Here is a 26118-nt window from a genome sequence, read left to right as displayed (position 1 = left end):
AATATAATCTTAATTCTTAGATGTCAAAACCAATTTAAATCCATTAAAGTTGTTATTTTTATTCTGGCATTGTCTACTAGTTTATGCTCTTTACCAGGTAAAGACTGAATGGTTCCCACAGTAAAACTTCTGTCTTCAATCCCATGAGAAGATTTAGATCTATGCTTTTATTGCCTTTAATACATCTTTGAGTTTTCGCAGCTCTTGACTTCCATACGTATATATAACAGAAGATACAGGAGTAATTCTAATTTTACACTCTGGGAGCTGACTGTAGTACAATGTATGACCACCAGGGGGAAGCATAGACCAGATGCTGCCTTAGACTTCACTAGGTTTTCGCGGTTGGGTTTCTCTAGTCACAAAGTGCCTTCCCTTCCCCCGGAGGAAAACTCTGAAGGATCTGAAAGTGCCCCAGGAGTAGCGGCCCAGAGACTCTGGTAGCAGGCCCTTGTCCTGAGATTTCCCACCCCTCCGCCTGCCTTGTGTGGTGCTGGGCGGGGAGTCTGAGTGGCAGGTCGAGGCTGGCCTTTTGGTGTTGACGGGTGGTTCCAGATAACAGGTGTGGGTAAAGACACCAAGCACAGGTATCAACAATACACAGGCATCATCAGAACTGACCAAAGTTATGTTGGCGTTGAACTCAGTTTCCCAGGCCCCAGCTCTTCCTGAAGTGCCAGGGAACAGAAGGGAGCAGAAACCGGCTGGTGGGGAGGAGGGGAGACATCCCAGGGCAGGTGCAGAATAAACGGGCCCCAGACCTGGTCAGGGGAGAATGGCAGGTCAGACAGGCCTTAGGAGAGGTTATTAGTAGAGTCAACAAGGATTTCATATTTATGTTATTTTTTTTCCCCAAAATGTTTTACCCTCACTTTTTTTTCGTTATTAGCTAATTCTGGACATCACGTTCATATTCCAGTTGAAAGACTGAAACACAAGAAATCAGCACTTTAAGTAGAAAGCAGTAAAAATAAAAGCAGAATCCCAATCTCCCTTGTACTCTGTTGGTTGTTCAGCACCCCAAGCCCTCCCTAAGCAACCTGGAACCCCAACCCGAAACCAAGACACAGTTGGAACCAGGTAGAGAGATGGCGTTACAACAGAAACGGAGGCTTTGCACGCCTCCCCTCTCATGGGGCATCAGAACCCTCTGAATTTGTGTGGTAACTCGTATAACCTGTTCTGTCAACCAAAGATGGGGGCCAGGCCCCCGGGAGCTCAGGGAACTAAGGGAGCATCACATGGACAGATATGTGGTGACAAGGGCAGAGGGACCGCAGCGCGTTCCCACACATGGACTTTCCATTCATCCCTGTGATGGATGCTCCTGAGCCTGCCTGGAAATTCCGTCTGTGAGCTAATTATGGGAAATGACCTGCGTCCACTGGGCAGGAGTGGGTAAGAGGATCGGTAGGTGAGAGCTGGCTATTCACAAGGGGGCAGCCTTTGATGCGAGCAGAGCAGAAAGTTTGGCCGAAACTCAACACCTCTTAGAAGTACAGATTAGTCAAGAGGAAGAAAGGAGGAGGCATTGTGGAAGTTTTCAAGAAGGAAACAAAGATGCCTGTGTTTTGTATCGCTCAGCTGCCTCAAGAAAATGTCCATTTGTTTTCTTTACACTCCTTTTACATTTTAAGTGGAATCCAGTGAATGTGTCTTTTCAGTGTTCCCAATTTCACCGTTTTCACTACACCTCATGTTGCCATTTTAATGAAGCATCATTTTTCCAGAGGGTGTGGGAACAAAACTCATTTAATGACCTCTCAGAGCAAACAGTGAGTTCTTCAAATATTTCTTTGAATTAAAACTCCCACCGCACAACTCACTTCCTTTTTAAAATGCCAGTTTGCCAACTACTGCAAACCAATAAACAGGGCTTTCCTTTACTCTCAAGCCACAGGGTTCCTGTTGAGTCTCACAGCCTGGGGAGTCCATGAGAAAGTCGGACTACCAGCCCTCGGCCGTGCCCTGGGAGGGCTCAGTGGCACAGCAGTGGTCCCCTTGGCAGTATGCACCACCTGCCTTGCACTCCTGCAGCACACAGGTGTAGGGGACTCAGCAGAGACCTGGGATGACCTTGGAGATTATTTATCCAAGCCCTCACTTTAGATGAGTAAACTGAGGCTCCCCACACCTTGCCTCAGCATCACTTAGGGCAATGGTGCAAAGCACATATTTCTGAGCCCATTCCCAAATGTACTACACTGGCTTTTCTAGGGATGGGGACTGGGAATTTATATTTCAACAATGCCCCCCCCCCCACCATGGTTGTGATACACACTAACTTTTGAGAAGCACTAGTAGTAGTAGAAAGAACAGGCTTAGAGGCAGATGGATCTGGGTTTGAATCCATCTCTGCTACTTACTAGCTCTGTACATGTAGCAAGCTAATGTCTCTGAACTCCGTTTTCTCACCTGTAGTTGGGGAGAGTGCTGTGAGGACTACATGGGAGGGTGCATAGAGGCACACTCGGGCCCCAGGCCTGGCACCGGGACGCATTCAACCAGTGTCACCTGCCATCTGGAGGTGGCTGGATTTGAGTCCCAGAGCCCCCGTTTATGGAATGTATGCTCTTGGACACATCACTTATCTCCACTGAGCCTCAATTTCCTTGCTTGTAAATGGAGAAAATAACAGTACCTCCTCCCAGGAATGTTGTGAAGGTTGAATGTAATATCATGGTGTAGCAGCATGGTCCAATCATGAATAAAAAACCACTGTAGGTCTTTCAAATAAACAGAATTCAAGGCAGGGTTCCACAGGAGATGGAAGAGCTGAAGAGCCAAACAGAATAAAGAGGGCCTCTTAGAGACTGACTGCTGGAAGGACACAGGAAGGGTGGTTGTTCAGAGCCAGGGGTCAGGGTGACCAGTAGGCGCTAGGACCCCGTGGTAGCAGGAGGAGAGCTATCGCCACAGGGAACAGCCTGCTGCTGCTGTTTCCGGAGATGCCACACAAGGCAGATGAGACAGGGGCGAAAGGCCTTGGCTTCTCTCCTCTCCCACCCTGCAGTCTCCTGCCAGTGCCTCTCCTGGCCCAGAGGAGGTAGAAGTCAGAAGACAGGGTGACCTGGGAAGCGTACAGTCTGCCCTCTGTATCTACAGGTTTCACATCTGCAAATTCAACCAACTGCAGATCGAAAATATTTTGGGGGAAAAAATTCCCAGAAAGTTCCAAAGAGGAGAACATGAATTTGCCACACACTAAGCACTATACCGAATCCATGTGAATGAAGTGATGTGTCAGCACATCCTGCTGCAGTCTATATGCAAATGTAAGTTATATGCAAATTCTATGCCATTTTATATAAAGGACTTTAGCATCTGTGGATTTGGGTATCCTCAGGGGGGTCCTGGAACCAACCCCCACAGATACCAAGGGACAACTGTAGTTCCCAGAGATACAGAACAGAGAAAACGGGTGGACACCAGGCCTGAGAGCAAACAAGAAATGTCCAGCACACACACGTAAAAACACATACAGTCTCAGACACAGCGCTTATCACTGTCATTGCTAACAACAAAATGTAACAGCCCAATGAAAAGACTTTTGGCAAAAAAAAAAAAATGTGTTTATGAGAAGCCTGCCTTTCATTAGTCACATATAGACATCATTTCTGCAGGGCTGGTCACCATGTGGAGGAAAAGTCCTGAAATTAGAGTCCTAGATGTGCCACTTATAAAATGAGCCTCAATTTCTTTATGCAGGAAAATGTGAATAATATACCATTTCATAAGGTATCACAGGATGTAATGAGATCATAGACATGAAAGTAATTTATAAACTTAAAAGTCCTCTACAAATACAAGATATGTTTGTATTCTCAAAAAGGGGACATTTTCAAAAAACAGCTGTCAGATTCACTATGACCTACATTCAATATTACTTTTTTTCCAACTAATTTTTCAAGTTCCTAATTTTCTTTTCAGGAATTCAAATAGAACACTATTTGGGCAAGTACAATTGAATACATAGTTCAGTACTATCAAAGCAATGTTCCAGCCAAGAGCTCACACGAGAAGCACTCAGCAAACGTGATTACAACTGTTCTCTAAAAGAAAATGCTTCCATGTCTGCACAAGCCTTAACTGTCCAGTTTTGCTGTCTCCACTGATTGGGTTGATGAAACAGTGCTATGTAATAATATAACACAATATATATGTTTAAAAAATCTATTATTTGACTAATCTCTTTGTGTACTTTACATGTATTATTATCATTTATTATGTAATAATAATTCTCATTATTTCACTTTCATATCTGAAAATAATTGATACTTAGAGCGATCGTTTAACTTGCTCAAGGTCCCTCAGCTTGTCGCCAGCAAAGCCAGGATTTGATCCCAGCTCTGGTTGAGTTCAAAACTGGTTGCTTCCCCCTCGGCCTCCCTACCCCATTTGCCTTTGGGATACTGGTCACTGAAGGAAATGATTCTGTGTCACCAACTATAGTGGAAAGCGCCCCAAACTAAGACAAGAAAATCTAAGATCGAGACAGCCTGGCTGTAGCCAGTGCTGTGTTCTCACCCACTAAATGACAGAACTGTTAGCAGATGAACTTTACAGTGTAACATTTAACAAGTTTCATAAAGTCCTGATTGCTTAACAGAGTTCTGATAACTAAAACGTTATTGTTTTGGCATGGTATTTATGCACAGTTAGCTATATTTGCTATCTTTATAATGAAAAACTGTTCACTTCTGTTCTTTTGGTTACTTGTTTGTTTGATCGGTTAGTCTAAGCCATTGTGCTAGGCATTATGAAATATTCTGAAATTTACTATTCTTAATATGCTTTTAAAAATCTTAAAGTTTTTTCCCAAAGTACTACATTATATATTCAGGCACATTGTATTTTGTTGGTTTTAACAAAGACTGTCCTGGGATACAACCAAACTGCCAGCAAGCCCTGGAGTGTCATCAATCACGTAGCAGCTGGCAGAGCTCGTTTGGGGTTGGTGAGCCAGGCATGATGCCAGGAACCAGGACCCGGTGAGCAGAGCAGCCAGGGTGACCCAAGAAAGGAGAGAAGCAGAGGGCAGAGTGAGTGACGGTCAAGAAAACAGCTGATAGGGAGCATTTTGGAGGCTTGAGTAGCTCCACAGATTCGTCCGGGCTCCCACGCAATTTTTGAAGGAAAAAAGCAAGCTCCATATTTGCCTGGCTTGACATTCGCCAGAAAAAGAAAGATGAAGGCCAACTGGCTAGACGGGGAAATTCCCAAGAGAGGGTAACAAGGAGATACTAGAGACAAAGTGACCAAACCCCTCTTTTTCCCTGGACCACAATGTAGAGGGCTGTTGTGGGGTAACAATGAGGGACCACCCCCAAGAACATAGGAAAAAGTTTATTCCCAAAGAGTTAAACCAGTGAGTCTGCACAAACGGTATGATGTCAGTCATCTGTTTATTCCAAGAGACTGTTGAAATGTGTTAGAAACACCCAAAATGGTAAGCAAGGGGACACAAAAATCACCACAGGAAAGGCCGACCGGGAGTGTGATTGTAATCAGGAAAGCAGGAACTTAGTTAACTATCAAGAGAAAGACTTCAAGCTACAGTCCCACTCTACACAGAAAAGGTAAATTTGAAGATCCAGAAGGGGGTCGGATTCACAAAGGCTCTGAAGAAGCTGGGGTGGAGTGGCCCACAGACCCCAGCAATTCCATCAGTGGACTTGAACATATATTGCTGCTGAAACCCAATGTGATTAATTGTCTAAATCAGACAACCCCTTCTTTTTGCTCTGATTCTATACTCACTGGGGAAGCTCCTGATTATATTATAATTTTACTCCCCAAAGAGAGCTGCCAAGAGTTAAGATAATGCACTTGTCACACTGGCCTAAATAGTATTTCAGTCAAAGGGATGCTCAGAGTTCTCAATGCAAAATAATACTGGCAATTTGATTTATACATCAGTCTCTTGTCTCCTGGGTTAATGGAAATCTGCTCCCTGAGATCTGGACCCACCAAGTTTGCTTAAAATTTTTAATGTTTGAAGCTCCAATACTCAGAACTTGACTAAGTATCGATAGTGTGGAATCTACAGAAGGTAAATGCTAATTTAGGAAACACGTGGGCACAGACAAAACCCACCTTCCTTAATGAGATCCCAACACTGCCACATGCCATCATTCAAATGTAAACAAATCACAGTGTTAGGTATGCATGTACACTTCAAATGCTTTACAATGTAAAACAGCTTGAAGCCTGCAAAACTGAAAGAATTACTGTCTTGGGCCAGATCTGTGTTGCAGGAAAGGATTCAAGGTCTTTGAACAATAAATAAATTCAGTAACACTGAAAATTAAATTAAGAACTGCTACAGCATAGTTTAGATATGGAAAGTCACAGCAATAAGCACAGTTTTCTATGTCTCTCAGACGGCATTTCCCTCCCAGCCTCACTCAGACACTTCTGGGACTTTTACCATTTCTCAACAATTTAAACTGTGTGTACCAAAACTCCAATTTGAACTGGGTGTACCAAAACTCCAGTTTATGGCCAGCACTCTGGCCGTAAACAAATAACCCACAATATTTCTAATAGAATGGTGACATTCTAAAAGTCAAGAAATAGGAGACATTATTTGACCCATATAAAAGTTTTAAATTTCTGTGAAGGTAGCTATCAATATTAAAACTGTAAAGACAAACAACAGCCTAGAAAGATATTTGCACCAATATGGCAATAAAAGGGAAAAGAAATATTTTATTAAAAAGTATCCAAACTTCCTAATCAATAAGAGAAAATAAAAAGAGAGAAATTGTATTATATACCGATTTAAAAGTAAGCAAGAATAGCTAGCAAAAATTAAGTACAGTTGGAAAGAAAATAGACTCGCACATGCGATTAACAGCACATATTTACCTAACGCTTCTTGATTTTGTTACACATCAAGGGTAATGAAATCATTTACATTCTTTTACAACTGGTCTGACTTTAAAGATTTAATCCTAAGGAAAAAAAATTTAAAAAGGAAAAAGCTACATGCATTAGCATGACATAATCATTTTAGTATTATACCTAACAGAAAAAAATTGAAAACAATCTAAATTTCCAACAAGGAACAGTCAAGCTGATTATGATACACAACCCAATAGAATGTAATAGAGTCATTTAAAATTGTAATGTTTAGGTCTGTGTAATATTTAGGGAAAATGTTTAGAATATGCTAAGCAAAAGTCTGAGTATCTGGTTTCAAGTGTATTACAACTACAGCTGCGGAAATATGTGAACATGTGGCCAAAGTCTGGGAGAGAATAGGAAACAAGAAAGCTCTTGTAATGTACCTGTATCCCAGCTCTACCAGTTACTGGCTGCAACATACTGGGCATGTTACTTAATCCCTTTGTCACTCAGTCTTCCAGTCTCTAAAATGGGGATGATAATAATACCTACTTGATGAGGCTGGTATACAATTAAATGAGTCATTGCATGTAAAATTGCTTAGGACACTGTATATTTTATGTAGAGCTAAAAATAAGTGCTATACAAATTTGTACTGTTAGTCATTAGATTATTCTCCCATATTATTTCCTTTGTAATAAATCAAAATTAGGAAGGACACTTGTTTTAAAATCCCTCCCCAGTGTTTATCCTTTGTTGTTAAAACTTTTTACATTTCTATTAAGGATATCTCAGAGTATCCTCAAGAACATTTTGGTACAATGCACATGTATCATGCACCTGCTATGTGCCCAACACCACGAGTCCCTGCCCTCAGGGAGCTCACAGGCAGCGAAAGCATCCAGAATCACACGGGCCTACCAGTAGTCCTGATGCGGTCAGCTTTGCATACCACCCTCCCATCCCGAATCACAAATACCATTCCATCATGTTTTTGGTTTTTTGCACTGATAATTCTCCTAACATTTGTTTTGTTTTGTTATATTATATTTATGTAAATAGTCTTAAGGTTTATAAAGTGTGCCTCTGTGTTGAGTGGACGTCTATTCCTATTACATTTGAACAAGTATAGTAGGCTTAATACACTGTCAATATTTAACAATTGCTGTTCTACCTATGTACCATTTAGGTGTAAACACATTTTTTTTAAAAAGTGTGGTATTTCAAAACATGTTTAAATACCAATATTTTCAGTACCTTGTCTTTTGAAATCAGCATAGACTTTTCATTCTTTAATGATGCAATGTATTTTCATTCCTGTTTCCATATTTTCCATCATTCAACAAATGTTTATTGAGTATGCATTATGTATCAGATATGCCCCGTGCTAGGTACTGGGGATATAAAAGGACAGTTCCTGCCCCAAGACTTGTTCAGTCTCCAGAGAGAAACTCTGATCACAATGCAAAGAACAGAGGTACAGTAAGATTGTGCCCATGGGCTATGGAACAAGGAGTAGGGGCACCGAGGAAAGCCACCGGACTCGTTCTGAAGAGATGGGTCTGAAAGGGAAGAGTTCCAAAGAAGGAAGGCGTTTGACGTCGACCCTTAAGGACCCTGGGCGACAGCCAGGCAGATGAAGCCAGAAGAGCCTTCCAGGAAAAGAACACAGATTAGGCAAAGGTTAAGAAGTTATAACAGAGCTCAGCAAGCCCCCAAAATACTTAGGTTAAATGGAACAAAGCATAGGTGGAGAGTGTTCAGTGAGAGATTCCTTACAAATCCTACTAAAGATCTAGAACCAACGTGCACCAATCGTTTAAAAAAGATAAATAACCTTGGCATTATGGGTAACAAATAAAATGACAATTTACAGAAGGAAATACAAATGGCTAATAACATTTTAAAATATATACACTTAACCTCACTACTAATTAGAACATTGTAAATTAAAACAACAATTAGATAATATTCTATACTTATCAAACTGGCAAAAATTAACGTCTGAAAATACAAGAGTTAAACAAAAATTTGGAGCAATGGGAACTCTCATGGGTGACTTGGAAAAGAGTAAATCAGTACATCGATCTTGGAGAGCAATCTGGCAATATGTAGTCTAGTTGAAGATGCCCACTCCCCATGATCCAGCCTTTTCCAGCTAAAGATAATCACATAATGGCACAGGTAAGGTAGGCACAGAATGTGTAGAAGAATGTTTATTAGAAAGAAAAACTGGAAGCAATCTAAAAATCCCATCAACAGGATAATGGACAAATACTATAAGTGAAAATTAAAATTCTAGAACCAAATCTATCAAATGGATACATCACAAAACATAATGTTGAATTTTTAAAAAAGCCATCTACAGAAGGGTATATGCAGTGTGATGTCATTAATGTGAATTTAGAAACCATGGACAGTAACAATATGAAGCCATGAATGGAAATGATAGAAAAGGATAATTGTATCACATATTATATAATTCCATATCAATGGAATGTCCAGAATAGGGAAATCTATAGAGACAGAAAGCAAATTTGTAGTTGCCAAGGGCTGGAGTCGAGATGGGGAGACAGGGCGTGATAGCTAAATGCTATGGGGTGTCTTTATGGGATGATGCAAGTGTTCTAAAAGTGATTGTGTCACACAACTCTGTGAATACACGAAGTAAAACACCACGGCACTGCGCACTTTAAGTGAATGAATTATATGGTGTGTGAATTATAGCTCAATAAAACTATTATATAACAAAAAGAAAAGGATAATGGTTACCTCTGGAAAAGGATGTTGGGCAATGGGATTGGCTAAAGAACACAGGGGCTCCAAATTGTAATGTTTCATATCTTTTATAAAAATCTGAAGAAAAGATGGGTTTTAGGAGTGATAAGTGGAATGTACAAGGGTATTCATTACATATTCTTTACATTTTATTTATGTTTAAAACACATGTAATTTAAATGGGTATTTAGAAGCTATTACCAATAAGATATTGCGTCCAATATGGACGACGATGGAGATAGAGGCACTAAGGATGCTTCCCGTGTTTCTGGCTTGGGTGGTGATGTGGAACCAAAGGAGAAGAAGTAAGTGACAGGACAGGGAAGGTGGAAGGAGGTGGGGGAGGGTGAGGAGGAGGAACAGCCAGGAGAAGGTTAAGGGGAGGGTGGAGACATTTTTGAGAGGCCAAGAAGTGAATCATTTATTCAATTTTCAAAGGGTCCAATTTGAAATACTTATAAGCTATCTAGAAGGAGAAGCCAAGGAAATAATTGGAAATATAAATGTACAAATTTAGAGTCATAATTTTCTGTTTATAAAAAGAAAGAGTATTTTCATATTATATATATGATTTTAGTATATATACACACTAATAATATACAGGCATCTCGGGAAAGAGGAAGAAGCCCCAGACATGAAGCCTGCGTGAGGACAAGAGACTCAGGAGGGAAGGAATGAACACACACATCCCCATATGTGGACTGAGAGAGGCACAGAGACGTGTACTAACAAGAGCCTAAAGAGAACTGGACCAAAGGGCCTGCTGGTATCTACAAGCCCAGAGGGAAAGGACGTGGTCAGGGAGCACAGAGCTGCCGCTGCTGGACACCGTCCCTGGCTGGGCTGAAGAGAAACCTGGTTAAAGAACTAGGAAGTCAAAGGTTCTGAAATGAAACTGAGCTGCCGCGGGCTTCCTTCTCCTAGTAGGAAGTCACCTGTCAGCTCCTCACCCCTGAGAGTGACAGTTAATGGGCCCGGACTTCTCCTAGCTTTTCCTCTTCCTCGGTAAGTAAAGGACGATGCGATTTACCAGAGAGGATTGTCATGAAGACTAAATGGCCCTGCAGATGAGGGGGACCAAACACGGCGTGTTTCTGATATGAGGTAGCCAGTAAATGCTTTTTCTTTCCCCAGACCTCCACATGATCTTATCTTTTCTCATTTTCAATTAAGATACACTATATTTTTATGAGTAACTTCTGTAGTTATGAAACCCTATCCATATGTCTAACCCACCAAAACTGATGTGATAAAAGGCATTTTATATATAGATAGAGAGAGAGAGAGAGAGAGAGAGAGAGAGAGAGAGGTGTATATATCTCTATATAGATAGATATAGGTAGATATAGATATATAGATAGATATTTTTTAATTTTGTAATGCAAGTTTTTTATTGAGATATACTTGACACAGAATATTACATTAGTTTCAGGTGTAAGACAAAACGATTCAATATTTACATATTGCAAAATGATCCCAATAAGTCTAGTTAACATCCATCACCACACATAGATACAAAATTTTGTTTCTTGTGATGAGAACTTTTAAGATCTACTCTCTTTGCAACTTTCAAATGCACAACTCAGTATTATAAACTATACTCACCCTGCTGTACAGTACATCTCCCAGACTTAACTATTTTATAACTGGAAGTTTGTTCCTTTTTACCACCTTCACCCATTTTGTCCACTCCTTACCCTCCACTTCTGATAATGTCCATATTTCCCCAGACATCTATATTTTCTTAACAACCCCATTTAACAGAAAAGGAACCTGATGCTGGTAAGTCACAGAGCTGCTAAGTGTTGGAGCCAAAATGCGAACACTAGTTTTCTGATTATAAATCACACCTTCTTCCCATTACCCATGAAAATCTTGCATTTCAATTGCATTATTTTAAAAAGCTTAAAATCAGGATGCTATGGGAGTATGTGAAACATTTTGAATCACAGTTCACAGATAACATTTTGGAAACATTTAACCGCAGTAATTCTGAGTTTGGAGGCAGGAAGAGAGAGGATAAATGCAGAAATTTGTACACGTGGTCCCCCCAAATATTAGACATTTGCCAAGATTTTAATTGTATTATTGAGGAGCAAAAAAATAAGTAAAAACAGCTTATTATTCATGTTCACAGATGACATTCAAGCAATATGCAATTAATCACAAGCTTTTTCTTATGCAAATATTATTTCAATGTGAAATCATTTCCATAAGTGCAACAGTGAAATCTGTTTCAGGAAATTGAAACAGAACACAATTCAACTGTTACAAGTCTGCCTTACCCTCTGGATATGTTTCTTAAATGAGAGCTGAATTTTGAAATATATTTTCTCACTGATTTTCATTACAAATTTGAAAATACTTTTCCATTTTTTCAACTAACGTACATACTTTCAGTTACAGACTCTGTCGCAGTATGAATAGCACTATTTATCACTATATACAAAGGAACACAACCTGACCCATTTTATAATGAAAGCCAAGAAACATGAAAAGGTGCTTTGTAACAGTGATTGTTCCATTACGGTGATTAAACGTATGGCTTTAGGATTGCCTATCACCATCATTTACTAGGTGAGTGACTTTACTTAAGTTAAACTCTTTAAGCCTTAATTTCCTTAACTGTAAAATGGGGATAATACATACTTAATGGCATAGTTGTGATTAGAACATGAAATGACAGATGTAAGATGCTTCATCCAATAAGTGCTCAGTAAGTCACAGTAGAAATAGAAGGTAGTCGTAGTAATTGTAGTAATAGAGCAGTAACAGAAGTAATCCATTTAAATGGGTACCAATATTACGGCCATCCGTATGCTTGAGAAAATCCATGGCATGAACCTGGGAGGACAAGAATACTCACAGTTCCTCCTCCACCGCCAGTCTTTGTGCTTGGATTTCCCACCACCAGAATTAAGGGCTTGTGTGTTCAGGAGACCGCTGGTAAAAGGTGAGACCCTGAACCCATGAACACCAAGAGGAATTTTGAGGATTCTCCTGAGAGAAAGTGGTAAGAAGAAATGAAAGGGGAGGGATGAGAAGAGAACAAGAACAAAGGTGAAGGTTTGGGCCCTTCAGGGGTAAAGGTGGCAAAGTGAGAGACCCCCCAGGGTGGGACAAGCAAAGGACTTTTAAAAACAAAGTTTCTAATTTGTCTTTCTGCAGAATTTGGTCAAGCCGTATGCACAGCAGTATCCCTCCTGATGACCCCTAAATGCTGAAGAAAGTTATATTCACAACTAAATTCTTTGTGTGAGCAGATTTTCGTAGCAATTAAGGAAAGGGCAGGCACAAACCCAAGAACCAGCCTCAGAGATCTTGCGGTAGACTTTGAACTTCGGCAAGATGTAGAACAGGCCCCGGAGTCTATCCTAACCACCTCTTAGCTGAAGAGAGACCGAGCTGACATCTGTTAGACATTTGCTACCTGAATTCTTTTTACTCCCCATTTATCACCATCACCACCAAATCTCAATTCCCCTGGTTAACTCCCATTCAGTGTTCAGATCTCAATTTCAGAATTACTGATGGTCTTCCCGGACTGTCCTGTGTCCAGATTAAGTATCGCTTGTCGGTTGTACAATAGCACCCTGTACACTGCCCTGTCATAGCACTTTTCATGATTATAATACAGGAGTCACTGACTCTCCACACCCCCCGTAGACTTTACACTCTATGAAGACAAGAACCATGTCTGTGTATAGCATTCTATTCCTCACACAGAGAACTGCACTCAACACATAACAGGAACTCAGTGAATCTTTAAAACAAAGCAAGTTGACGAGGCATGGAAGGAGGGAGGGGGGATGAAGGCCCTCTTCTTCGTGACCAAAGCATCACACACTCGCTTCTTTTAAAAAGGACAGCCCAGTTTGGTTGGCCATGGCAGGGGAGAACTTGAAATCCAAATACTGATCCAAAATGAAATCTGTTCATGATACTGTCACTCCCCGACCAGAACTGGTCTTTCAGAGCTGTGACCATCGGGAGGAAACGTTTCAGGAGGCTGTCTGTGCTTTCTAAGGAATGTACTACTTTTCCACTTTACTCTCTGGATTAATCAGCTGCTCCAGGAGCAAAGACACTAGAAAATTTAGTTAGAGACAAAGAAGGGAAAGAAATGTCTCCTCCACGGTGTGTTTTCCCACCCCCTGTAAAGGGCTGACCTAGCCTGGCAACGGTCAGGATCTTCTGGGTTACAGGGCTAGAGCGAGACGGGGGTGGGGAGGTCCTGAGTGGAGCAGATGAATGCGAAAACCACAGTAGTTCCAAGTGTCAAGAAGGGAGCCTGAGGCCACAGGGAGACAGGGCACTCATTGTGAGTAGATGGTTATATGGATAAGAGCTCAACCCAGGAGATTAGACAGTGAATGTGAGCAGACTTTCAAGGGGTAGAAATGGGCACATTATTTAAATATTATTAAACAATATTTAATAGTGGATATTGTTTAAAACATGCAACTACGTCAACCCATAGCCTGTGCAGCTCATTTCTGAGAGCCAGCCCCAGTGTGATGTGTGGACGAGTCTGTGCTGCGCAGCTTCACGCACTGGGGGATGGAGTGCATAACCACTGTTCTTTGCTCAACTCTCCACTCCCCACACCTCCATCAGCTCCCCTGAAGACAGCCTCTGAATGGAAGGGAGCTAACAAATGGCAGACAAAGGTGCTAAAGCTTGCAGAGGAGGCTAGAGCAACATTCCAGGGCAAATTAAGAAGAAAACTCACCCCTGCAGTTGAAAGCTAGGGGCAAGGTAGAGAGGGCCCACACCCCTGGGCTAAGAAACAGATGCACAGGATTTCTGGTGCTGGTTATTCGCAAACGGAGTTCCCCAGAAATTAAATGAGTGATCTAAGGGAGTTGTATTGCCAGAAAAAGGAAGAAGAAAAAAAAGGAACAACCAAAAAACTCAGGCCTAGTGAAGAGGGACCCATAATTTCCCAGTAGTTTCTGAAGCAATCCCAAACCTCAACTATTTGCACCGATAGAAAGTGGACTGCTTTGAAGACACCCCACATCATCCCGTGTGTACCGGACAAGGGCAGTGCCAAGTCAGAACCTGAGACGGCCAGCTCAGCTAACCAAAGCGCTCACTCCCCTGCCAGCAGCGAGATGACTGATGCATACGAGATTCTGGGAGCCTATCATTTATCAACAGAAGGCATGAGCTCTGAGCTTATTACCCATGAAGGCTCTTCTTTCTCTATTTTCTAAGTGGGAGGTTTTTATGGAGGCTATTCCAATTTTTCCTGCACCATTTTGTACCAGATGTGTAAGACATGTCTATCTTTAAATAGTCCACGGGTCGCAAGATAGTGAGATATCACATGTAGACAAGAAGAGTGAACTAGAGTAAGATGGAATTCTTCCAGAAATCCTGTGCTCTAATTCTGAACAACAGCTCCATGAAAACTCTTTCGAATGCAATGGCAGAACATGACTTTGGGGTATCCTGCATAAGGAAAGGGTGTATACTGTATGGAAATTATGTTGACACGATACAGTTAGGTCATCTTAGGTGGGGCTGTTTAAGCGCATGAGGAAAAAAAATGAAAGGTGTCTGTGTGTGTGGCAGGGGAGCAGTGTTGCAGTTCACCCAGCTCAAACCCGTTTACCTTGCTCTGGAAATGCCCTATCTGCACCCTAATCCCACTGTCATCCATGGCCAGAGCAGCAGGACTCCTGACAGCCATTTGTGTACACGTGACTGTTTTCCCAAACTATACCTGACCCAAGTTGAGCCTATATACTCCTTCTCAGAGGAAACTGGAAATGCAATCAAAAGATTCCCACTTCCTTCCTAAATGGAGGAAACAAAACGCTAGGATGTGACTGTGCTTTCCAATATGGAGAATGAGAAGCAATGGGAACCAGTCTACAGAAAGAGGAATGAGTAAGCATGCAAAGGCCAACACGGAGACACCTGGGATGGACTTCCATTCTGTGGTTCCCGTTCAAGCCGTAAGTTGTATGCCTGCCCTTGGATTTTATGAGACAGTCCCTTACCTTTAAAACAAACCCCCACCTTTTGCTTAAGCTACCTCAACTCAGTTTCTGTTATTTGTAACCAGTGGAGTTCCAAATAATAAAGACAGTCATCCCACGATTTGAGGCATTCCTTTTTTGGCAAAGACAACTTCTATTTCGAGACTTCTATCCACAGGAATGATCTAGTGATTGTAGACATAGACTAACTGAGGAGGCTGAATGACCACATAGATCATTAATTGAATCATGATCTCTCTGACCGTCTTTTATCCCAGTCTATTTCCGTCATGTAATTATAAGTTCCCCACAGAGTCACACTGTAAAAGCAGGTCTCGATTTTCTCCAAAACCACTCCTTAGCACTGACATGAGAAATGAGTGGGCTTTGATGGCCAGGAATAGACAGCTTGGGTCCCAGGCAGCCATGCATCTAGCTCAGCTCTTCACTGATGTTCTGAGCAAGTCTGCCTGCTTCAGAACTGGATTTCAGGAGCTACACTTCTAACAGGAGGAAGCGGTCGGGGATTCACCCTGGGAAGATGTAATCTGTGAAGGAGCAGGGAACACAGAAACCCAGGGCGGGCGAAGAAGGAAAAATCAGGTACCTCCAAAAACATGCAAGGTGGAGAGATGCTCTTATTTCCTGCCTTGGAAGGTGTTCCATTTTACCAGGCTCTGAAGCAAAGGAGAAGTTTGTACAGGAAAATTACAGGGAGTTGGGAGTTGGAAGAGTACAACTGCACGGGGTCTGGGAAGCAGCCCAAAGTAAGTTGGGAAGACTCATGCCTAGAGGAAGGATTCAGTCTCTCAGCCATGCAACCTCAGGAGTACTTAGAGCGAACAGACTGACTCAAACAAGAATAACATGAGGAATTCCAGTTCCCAGCATGATGAGATCATCATCTGTCTACTGCCCAAGGTGGCGGAAAACCAGCTTGATCTTTATCAAGTGATAAAATAAACATTTGTATAGAATCTGTATGTTTCCTTTTGAAATAATTTTAATTTAGTAATTGCATATCTCAGAAACTAGTGAAGTTTAATTACTGAAGTAGAGAGCATTTTTAAAAAATGAATTTGAGGAATTAATGGACTATAGATGTTGAGGTATTATGTAATAACATTTTTTGGTTCAAAGTAAAAATGAATTAAATAAACATGAATCCAAATTAATCTACAGAATTAAAATTAGATTTGTCTTTAACCATTGCCTATAAATATTATAATACTGAACTTTAAAAACGAATGTGCGTGAACCTCCAAGATTATTTCCATCTATTTACCTGACACATATTGACTCAAAAAATTGCCACGCTGAATTCAATCAATTATCTTTAGGTCATCTAGCGAGAGTTTAATTGTCCTTGTGTGCTTTAGTTTTTGAGTGCAAACATTATGTTCAGTTTCCCCCACACAGTATACTCCTAGCATATGGTACAGTTCATGATCTACTAGAAAGCTGCGTACAAAGGAGGTCTGCAGAATGAAGATTTCTCAGACGTCTGTGAGGATTCCTCCCTGCTGTTAAAACATATTTTTTAGATTTAAAATATATTCATGGAACCAGGTCTTCTGAGTTTTCGTCTATGACTGGATTTCTGTGTGCCAAGTATTTTTTTTTTATGTTGCTCTTTTTAGTAAACCTTTCGTATCCCCTGAGCTCTCCACAGAATGACACCCCGCCCAGCTGTTCTCCTGTCTCTCTCCTCTGTAAGTCCCCTGCTATGTTGCCAAGGCAACACTACCTGCTATGACATCCTAACGAATGGTTACCCCTTCACTAGACTTCTGCTATCAAATGCAACACTTGGCTTTCAAACCCATGGCATTTTATCCTTAAGGTTAAGGTTTCTTCTCTAGGAGATACCTGCCTACTGAGGCAGGAGGCATTCTCAGGGGTCATCTTCCCACTGTTTCCTTAGCCAAGGGCTTCCTTTCACATTTAAGAAGCCACTACCATCCCACCTTTCCCCAGCCGACTCAATTGCCCACAAAAGCACCCAGAATTACTGGGGATGGGAAACCACTGGCAGGAAGGCTCACCCCAGTGGCTTTCGAACTTGAGCGAGACTCAGAATGCCCCAAGGCTGCATGTTAACAGTACAGCCTCTGGCCTCTGGTCTTCCTTGATTCTGACTCAGTAGCTGTGGAGTGGAGTCTAGGCTTCTTTTCAACAACCTCCTGGGTATAGAGATGTACAACAGAGCTTGGGAAACAATGACCTAGATGTTCTATTTCAGGCCGCACAGGATCAGATAGTCAGACGGTGTTTTTGTACAGGACTTGGGTTACCTGCATCCGCATTGCTGGGATACTTGATTGACAATACAGATTCCAGGGGCCCGCCTCTGAAATCAGAATCTGAGCATGGGATCCAGATACCTGTATTTTAACAAGCGTGCCGAGGTGATTGTGCTGACTCTACAGAGACCAACCAGACCTGGATCCAAACCCCAGCTCTGCCACCTACGTATCCATACGCACATTAAACACACACACACACACTTCTCCGTATCTGTTTTATCTGTAAAAATGAGGGTGATAATATCTACCTTATAAAGGGATTGTGCACATGAAATAAACCGAAGCCATGAATTTTGGGCTGTGTTTGAGTTAGGCATGGTTACGTAGAGCAGATATTTGATAGAGGTAGGCAAAAACACCATCTAATCTGGCCATCACTTCTGAGTAATGATGGAGTCTTTTTAAGGACCGACAACCAGGTAGTAACTTCTTCCAGCCAAAACTCATGCTATAAAACATGAGTACAGTTTCAAGAGACACAGCAGAGGGTCACAGGAGTGAAGACACACTGTCAGTCATTTCAAGAATCTATTGATACACAAAGTATTTCTATATTTATATATGTGCAACATATGTATAAATTTTTATTTCATAAAAATCAGGATAGTAAGGATTGTGTTGCGCATATATTATAACGCCAGAAGGGAGAAAGATAAAGAACCACTGCCTTGGAGAATGGTGTTTGGACACATTTTCTTCCTCTCTGTGTCACTCCACCAGCAGTGTATTTCCTGGACTTAAGAGGAAGAACACTTCTCGCTACCTGACTCATTTCCTGAGCTTTGTCAAGTTAAAAATCTTTCTCCAGCTGTCATCAACCTACCAGGTTTCCAAAACACTCAAAATGCCACTACAATGATGCATCCATGATCAAGAACGACAACTACTTCCTGTAGATTTGTAGTGACCATCTCACAGATTTGGGGGTGCAAAGTCAAGGCTATCTGGAGTGAGGTTAGAGGCAAAGCATGACATTCTGATCCCTCTGTTTCCAATTTCAGCGTGGCAGAGTCCTGCTCAGTTGAAGGCTGCTGCTCATTTCTAAATGGCCCTCTGAAAATAAACAATTCACAGAAAGCAGACTCCTCAGAAGTGGCAGTGGTGACCTTAAATACCCATAACCCTTCCCATTGATCAACCTCCTCAACTAGCGGTGGATGGAGAACAGAGAACCTGATGTTGAGAGTAACACTAGGAAGACAATTAAATAATTGGAAAATAAAACCTTTTGGGAAGGGCTGAAGGAAATAAGATATTTAGCCTGGAGAAGAGAAGGCGGAGGAATGACCTAATTATAGGCTTCAAGTACATGAAGAATTAATCTACAGCAGATGGTGACCAGCTGTTTTCAATTCCCATTGAATACAGTATAACAGAAAATTGGCTTAGAGGGTAATATAAAGGACTTAGGATAGATAAAAGAAGGAATTTACTGGTTTTTGCGGGTCACAGAGGTTAAGAGGAGATAGGCTCTATTACTTAGGGAGATGACAGCCACTCCTTCTGTGAGGTTTGCAGGCTTGGATTGGTTTGTTGAAGTGCACTGAAGGGGAAAGGGAGCTTTCTTCTGCAGTGGTGAAGGCCCGGCCCGTTCTGCGGTTGTTCATTGCACCTGTGTGTTTTATTCATAGAGCTTCTCATGGTTGTATTTTTGTTTCCCAAAAGTCATGATGATCACTCCCGCTGGCATCTGTCAGGTGCCAAGTGTATGCCCGGCCCGGTGAAAGAAAACTACATAGATTCCACTTTTTACCCGTCAAACATTTGCCCTTTGACAATTATAAGCATTTAGTGAGTACCTTCTGAATGCCAGGCACTGTTTCAGGAATCGGGGGCTATCCAATGACTAAGATATGGTTGTTCTCAACCACAGTGGAGACTGTACGTGTGCGTGTGCGTGTGCATGTGCATGTGCGTGTGTGTGTGTGTGTGTGTGTGTTGGGGAAGTAGCAAGGGAGGTAGGTTATAATCGGAACTTAAAAAACATACTTACTGTAATGCAGAGTCTCTGGTCTCGCTCTAGGCGGGTGGACACAGAATATGGTGAGGCCAAAAAGGAACACCAAAGGAGCCATGGATAGGGAGTCACACCACTATGGTCTCACTGGCAGCTGGGTTGGAGACACAGGAAGCAGGATCCACATGATCTGCAGTCTGCACTTCTCTGCCAACCACCTTGCCACCGTAGCCATGGCAGTTATATTAGTGGCTAATGGCTCACTGGTTACAGCTGATGGCCAACTAGTTGCAGCTGATGGCCATCTAATACCTGAGCCAGCACTTTCCACATGAGGCCAAGAGCCTGGAAACTGCTCTCTGGGAGTCCATCCCTACACTTTACCCCTCCAGGGTCTCACCTCACACTAGACGTAACCAGCGTCTTTCATGAGGGGCCCTGTGCCAGGAACACAGCTCACTAAAAAGGTTTCAGTCCAGTACAAGTAATGTCCCAGGGGGTGTCCCCCAATGTCTACTTACACAGCCGTTGTCACCTGGAGCAGCTAATTTTCCGCAGTAACCTGGGGCTGAAATAATGGGCAGTTCTGTGCAGATCTGACAAGATGACTGATTCATCACACCATTAAAAGTGTGGGCCCAATCCACTATCATATTAGCCCACAGGCACCTATGTGTGGAAAGAAATAGTAGTCAATGGCAAATCCCTTCCATCTGGGAGGACACGTGCTAGCTTTTTGTCCTGGGAAAGGAGGGTCACTGCCACCAGCACCTTTCCCAGTTTGTGGTACCAGACCTTTATGGCAATGCTTGGGGTCCCTTGAGTAGTTTCAACATGTAGTAGAACAGGGGACCCCATAATAAGCCATAGCAAGAGTACATAGATTCCCTGTAAAATCGTCCCGGCATTGGGACCTCTGTATATCACAGTCACTTGCAGTGGCCACTCGGCCACCACCTCTGGTGTCACTTGCAAATCCTGGATCAAACCAGCCCCATGGGCTGCAGACTAACAGCCATCCAAACGGCTGCAGCTCTCCCATCATTATACCAGGCATCTTCAGGTACTGGGGGATGTCCTTCTCTGTAGGGCGAAGGCTCCAAGTTCTCCCCCCTAGGCAGAGCGCTTGGCTCAGCCTAGGCTACAAGCTCCACAGGCCCCAGGACCTGTTGTAGCTCTGTGTTCAAAGGGCTGGAACTAAAGGTGCTACATTGCTCCAAGTAGTCACCATACTTGGCAAGGGTAGTGGTCTGTGCCATCCCTGTTTTGAGTCCTTGGGTCCACGTACAGACCCATCCCTGGACGGGATAGTTTGTTCAAATCAATACCCGTGCCAGTCCTGTGATGGCTTCTGCGGCCACTAGGGCTGCATACACAGCACCCAGCTGTTTCTCTATTAGAGAGTAGCAGACTTCCGTTCCTTTCCACAATTGGGACCAAAATCCCACTGGTGACTGGAGACGCTCTTGATATTGCCAGAGGCCCCAACCATACCCCTCTTGGGTTACATGAACATCAAGTTCAAATGGACAACCAGGGTCTACTACTTGTAGTGCCTGTGCCTGCTGCACTGCCCATTTTGTAGCAACAAAGTTTTGCTCTATAGCCTCTATCCAATCCCCTGCGGCCCCCTTTTTTACCATGGAATATAAGGGCCTTGCTATCAGTGCTAAATGGAGTACAAACACCCACCAATACCCCAGCACACCCAAATATGTCTTCAGTTGAGAGAACTTGGTCAGCCAGGGAAATGTTTGTATCTTATCAATAATTGCTTCAGGTATGACCTTTGCCTTACCCGACCATACAACACCCAAAAACTTGACAGATAAGCCAGGGCCTTGGACCTTTTCCTCATTCACCGCCCAGCCATATGACTTCAGGTGGCAGAGAAGAGAGGGAGCTGCTTGCTCTAAATCTGAAAGAGAATCAGATGTTAGCAAAATATCATCAACATAATGAAACAAGGCCACAGAGAATGGGCGATCCCACTGTGCCAAATCCTGGGCCACGAGCCCGTGACAGATAATGGGGCTGTGCAAGTATCCTTGCGGAAGGACTTGAAAAGTCTAATGCTGCCCATCCCAAGTAAAAGCAAACTGCTCTTGACACTTGGGTGCAATGTCAATGGAGAAAAAAGCATTGGCCAAGTCCACTACATGGTGATATGTTCCCAGGAGGACAGTCAGACGATCCATCAAATCGTGAATTGAAGGCACTGCCACGTGCAAGGGTGGCGTCACCTTATTTAACTCCCTATAGTCCACAGTCATTCACCAGGTTCCATCTGGCTTCTTGACAGGCCATACTGGGGAGTTAAAGGGACTGTGCATTGGCCTCACAATATGTGCCTGCTCCAATTCCAATATTGTAGGACCAGCCTCCTCCTGTCCTCCTGGCAGGCAGTACTGTCGCACTGTAACCACGCGCCAGGGCTGTGGCAACGCTTGAGGAGGGTGGTGAGCATGCCCGCGTGTCACCGCTTTCACCACCCGGATCAGGAAACAGAACTCTCTCCTACCGACGTCTGTAAGCTGAGGCCATGTAGCACATCCACCCCTAGAATATACTCCGGAACAGGGGAGACATAAACCTTGTAGGTACGAGGGGGAAGCCTTCCTATACCCAGTGGTAAGTAAACAGCTTTCACAGTCACAGTCTTTCCCCCGTAGCCATCAATGCAGATTGCTGGTCCGGGGAACGTAAATAAGACTGCAGTCTGCATCAGTGTCAACTAGGGCCAAAATCCTCTGCATATTAGAAGGGGACCGATGTATGGACAGTTCCATGTGGGGCCCCCATTCCCTGCTCATCCCCTCCAACCGGGTACCTCCCTGCCCCAATCAAACTGGAAGGAGTCGGCCTCAAGCGGCTGCATGAAGTCCTGGAGAGACATGGGTCGCACTTTACCAGATTTCCCCTTTGGGCTTCGCTGGAATTGCTGTTCCAGATGCAACTGTTTCCAAAGTTCCAACAAGAGTACATTGGGTTGTCGGTCTATTTTGTCTTGATCAATCGCTGCTGACACAAGATCACAGCGCATCTGCGTGCGTGTTACTTTCTGAGGTCTGCGACCTCGCCCCCTTACTTTTGACTTGGGCTTCCAGGCCTTGACTTCTCGGACCTCCTGTCTTAACTTCCCTTGCTGCTGGCTTTCAATATCCCCTAGGGTGGCCATGGCAATTGTGACTTCATGGATCCGCCGCCCCATATAGGGCGTAAGAATAGCAACCAAAGATCCAAAAGCACTCGCAGGTGCAGTATCCAAAACCAGATCTCTCATGCTGGTTGTAAAACGCTCGCCATCTGGCCCCTACATATTAGGGTTGAACATAGCATGTCTCATACCCATTTCACGGATGATTTGAGCAAGTTCAGCATATGATTGCCATTGACTCACAGTGTCTGGCAGCTCGCCAGCCTGTCCCCATACAGTGCGTACCGCAGCAGTGAGTCACTCCATTAGAGTGTGGTTGCCCTGGTCTTGGGCCAACCTATGGCAGTTCTGTAACCTTTGTCGCAGGGACAGATGCACTGTCACGAAGGCTAGCTTTTCCATCTCGCCTGGGGAGCAGAGGATGCCGTCTGATCCCTCATCTATAAACGTAGTAGCCAAGCCAAGACTGGCTCTCCAGGGGCTGTCGGCATCCCCGCCCGAGCTCCTGCAACTCAGTGTGAGTATAAGGGGCTCAGTCACAGCTGGTTACTGGCAATAACACCCCCGAGGCCCAAAGGTTGCTCAGGCTTCACCTTTTTCTGCATGATGGGCCGGGCATGGAGGTGGGGAGGTACATCACTTCCACTCGGGTCCGCCACCTCTGCCTCAGAGTCTCCACTGTGGAGCTTCTCCTCTAACTGGTGGACCCGAGCTTCCAGCGCCTCCAACCGGGGCTGCCGGTCCCGTACCTGGGCTGCTTAGGGAAGCACTTCCTCAGTGCTACGATGCAACGCGGTGAGGAACATCCAGCCCACATCGTGGGCTGCTCTTTTCGCCTTCTCTGGCAACTGCTCAGTCAAAACCAGCAGGGCCCTTTCTATGCTGGCCGGAGAGCCATCCACGTCCTCCCACCCCTCCAGGGGGGTCCAACTCCTGAGAACAGTGGCTACCGGGTACCACACACTGTGTGGGGGCCACATGTCCTCCTGCCCAGAGTCAGACATCATTCCTACCTGGCCAGAATCTTGCTTGCCACACCAGGTGTCCGAGTGGGTGGTGGCCTCCATGTAAGATGACCACAACTCTAGAAGCCTATGGAAGCAGCAGACTACCAAAAGGCAGGCAACGTTTGCTGTGGCCAAGAGGATGGTGTGCCAACTGGAGGCTCGAGAGAACCACCAATTTGCCGAGGGGTCATGTTTCTCCCAGGCAGATCGTGTTTCCTATTCCCTGTGCTGGTTGAGACCCTGCTCACTGTGCCAAGTGTAATGCAGGGTCTCTGGTCCCGCTTGTGGCGGGTGGACACAATATGGTGAAGCCGAAAAGGAACACCACTATATTCTCGCTGGCAGCTGGGTTGGAGACACAGGAAGCAGGATCCACACGACCCACAATCTGTGCTTCTCTGCCAACCACCTTGCCAGCGTAGCCACTTATATTAGTGGCTAATGGCTAACCGGTTACAGCTGATGGCCAACTAGTTGCAGCTGATGGCCATCTGATGACAGCTGATGGCCATCTAATAACCAAGCCAGCACCTTTCCCCGTGAGGCCAAGAGCCCGGAAACTGCTCTCTGGCACTCTGTCCCTACATTTACCTATCCCCTCCCTCCAGACTTGTTATGCCTTTAGTGGCATATCATTCTGATACCTTGTACCAAATCACATTTATCACCTGCAATTTGAGAAACCCCCCCCCTTTTTCACTATACGGTGTAATACTATATTTTAAACTGTGATCTAGTATATACTCACATACACATACAATACTCATATACATTCACACATACACAACCGAAAAAATATTTCACAGAATAGTACTTTACTACCACTTTTATATTTTATGCTCTATTCTATTTTATTCATCTTCTAATGCTGGTCAGCTCCATACCTTGACTATACAACTCTCTAACTGGTTACGACCCAGAGTTTGAAAACACTGATGTGGGGAAGCTTTGCTGAGGCCTGAGGGACAAGAACACATATTTTTATGCCTCAGTCACAGGGCAAAGTGGGGGATAAGAGTCCAGACTAAAAGAAATAGGCCCAAGTTCTCCCAGGCCTCTCCAATCTTAAACCAAAAGGTTCTATATGTTCCAGCCCAAGTCGCCAAGGTGAAAGAGTATAGGGCAAACGCCCGGGGTAATAAAGCCCGCGGAGGTGAGGCCTGCTGGGATGCTCCATATCTATTGAGGAGCTTGGGGTGAGGGAGTTGGCTAATGAAGGTTATGGAGATTCAGGGTCCTAGCAGATAAGGCATATCTGAAGTCAGGGAGACACCAGGCATAGAGGGAGCCTAGTGACATGGAGAAAGGAATATTGAATTCCAGTCCCAGCTAGGTTGCTAATTAGTTCAGTGGATCCGAGCAGGTCACTTAATGTCTCAGCAGCAGAATCAGCTGCAAATGACCACAGGTGCTGCCTGCCCTAGTGGCTGCTACAGCTCAAAGGTGACACTCCCTCAGCACAGCGAGGGGAGGACTCAGGCCTATCAGTCACCCGACTTGAAATAATGACACTGTCAGTCAACATTGTCCCCTACTACCTGCAGAGCCTTCGCTTAAGATCACGACTTAAGGCTACATGTAGAGCTTCTAGGAATGGAGGCCAGGTCACACGTTTAGAAGGTTACAAGCCCCGACTGGTTATCCATCAATGAGTTGCTGAGGAAGCACATGAGCCTCAATCTCCTCATCTGTAAAATGGAGATCATCACACCCGTAGGAACAAGAGCAGATTCTGACTCACAGCTGGACCAGGGAGTAACACAGAGCCAGTGGGTGTAACGTCAAATTCCTGCTTTGTTTCACTACACCTGTTGAGTGACACCTGGTGGGTCAGAGGGAAAAGAACATGGCTGTGGAGGCTGGGTGGTCCAATAGGGAAAAGATATAAGTATAAATATATGTACATATACATATATACACATGTATATTCATGTATTCAAATGAGACAATACACTCAATCGAGCCGTGATTCCTACCAGAGAACTAACAGGTTAGTAGAGGGAGACAGAAGTGGAAACGAGTAACTGAAACAAAGCATCCTGCAGGCCATGATAAAAATATGAGTAACAAAAAA

General features: G+C 43.8%; 1 long non-coding RNA gene across 3 annotated transcripts in view; it reads right to left on the bottom strand.

The window, feature by feature from the left end:
- Positions 1-10991: 10991 nt before the first annotated feature.
- The window catches only part of LOC141568681 (uncharacterized), a 49269-nt gene continuing 34142 nt past the window's right edge, over positions 10992-26118 (bottom strand). For 2 of the 3 annotated variants that reach the window (XR_012491884.1, XR_012491889.1), the window contains 4 exons: positions 21679-21798; positions 20402-20549; positions 19917-20034; positions 10992-12627 (listed from right to left, as the gene is read on the bottom strand). This is a non-coding gene — a long non-coding RNA (uncharacterized LOC141568681). The remainder of the gene's footprint in view (positions 12628-19916; positions 20035-20401; positions 20550-21678; positions 21799-26118) is intronic. The other variant, XR_012491885.1, reaches the window with a different exon arrangement.

Source organism: Rhinolophus sinicus, linkage group LG14 (assembly GCF_036562045.2).
Source record: "Rhinolophus sinicus isolate RSC01 linkage group LG14, ASM3656204v1, whole genome shotgun sequence".
Taxonomy (NCBI): Eukaryota; Metazoa; Chordata; class Mammalia; order Chiroptera; family Rhinolophidae; genus Rhinolophus; species Rhinolophus sinicus.
The sequence above is the reverse complement of the archived record's forward strand: the minus strand, read 5'-3'. Positions and strand labels throughout refer to the sequence as shown.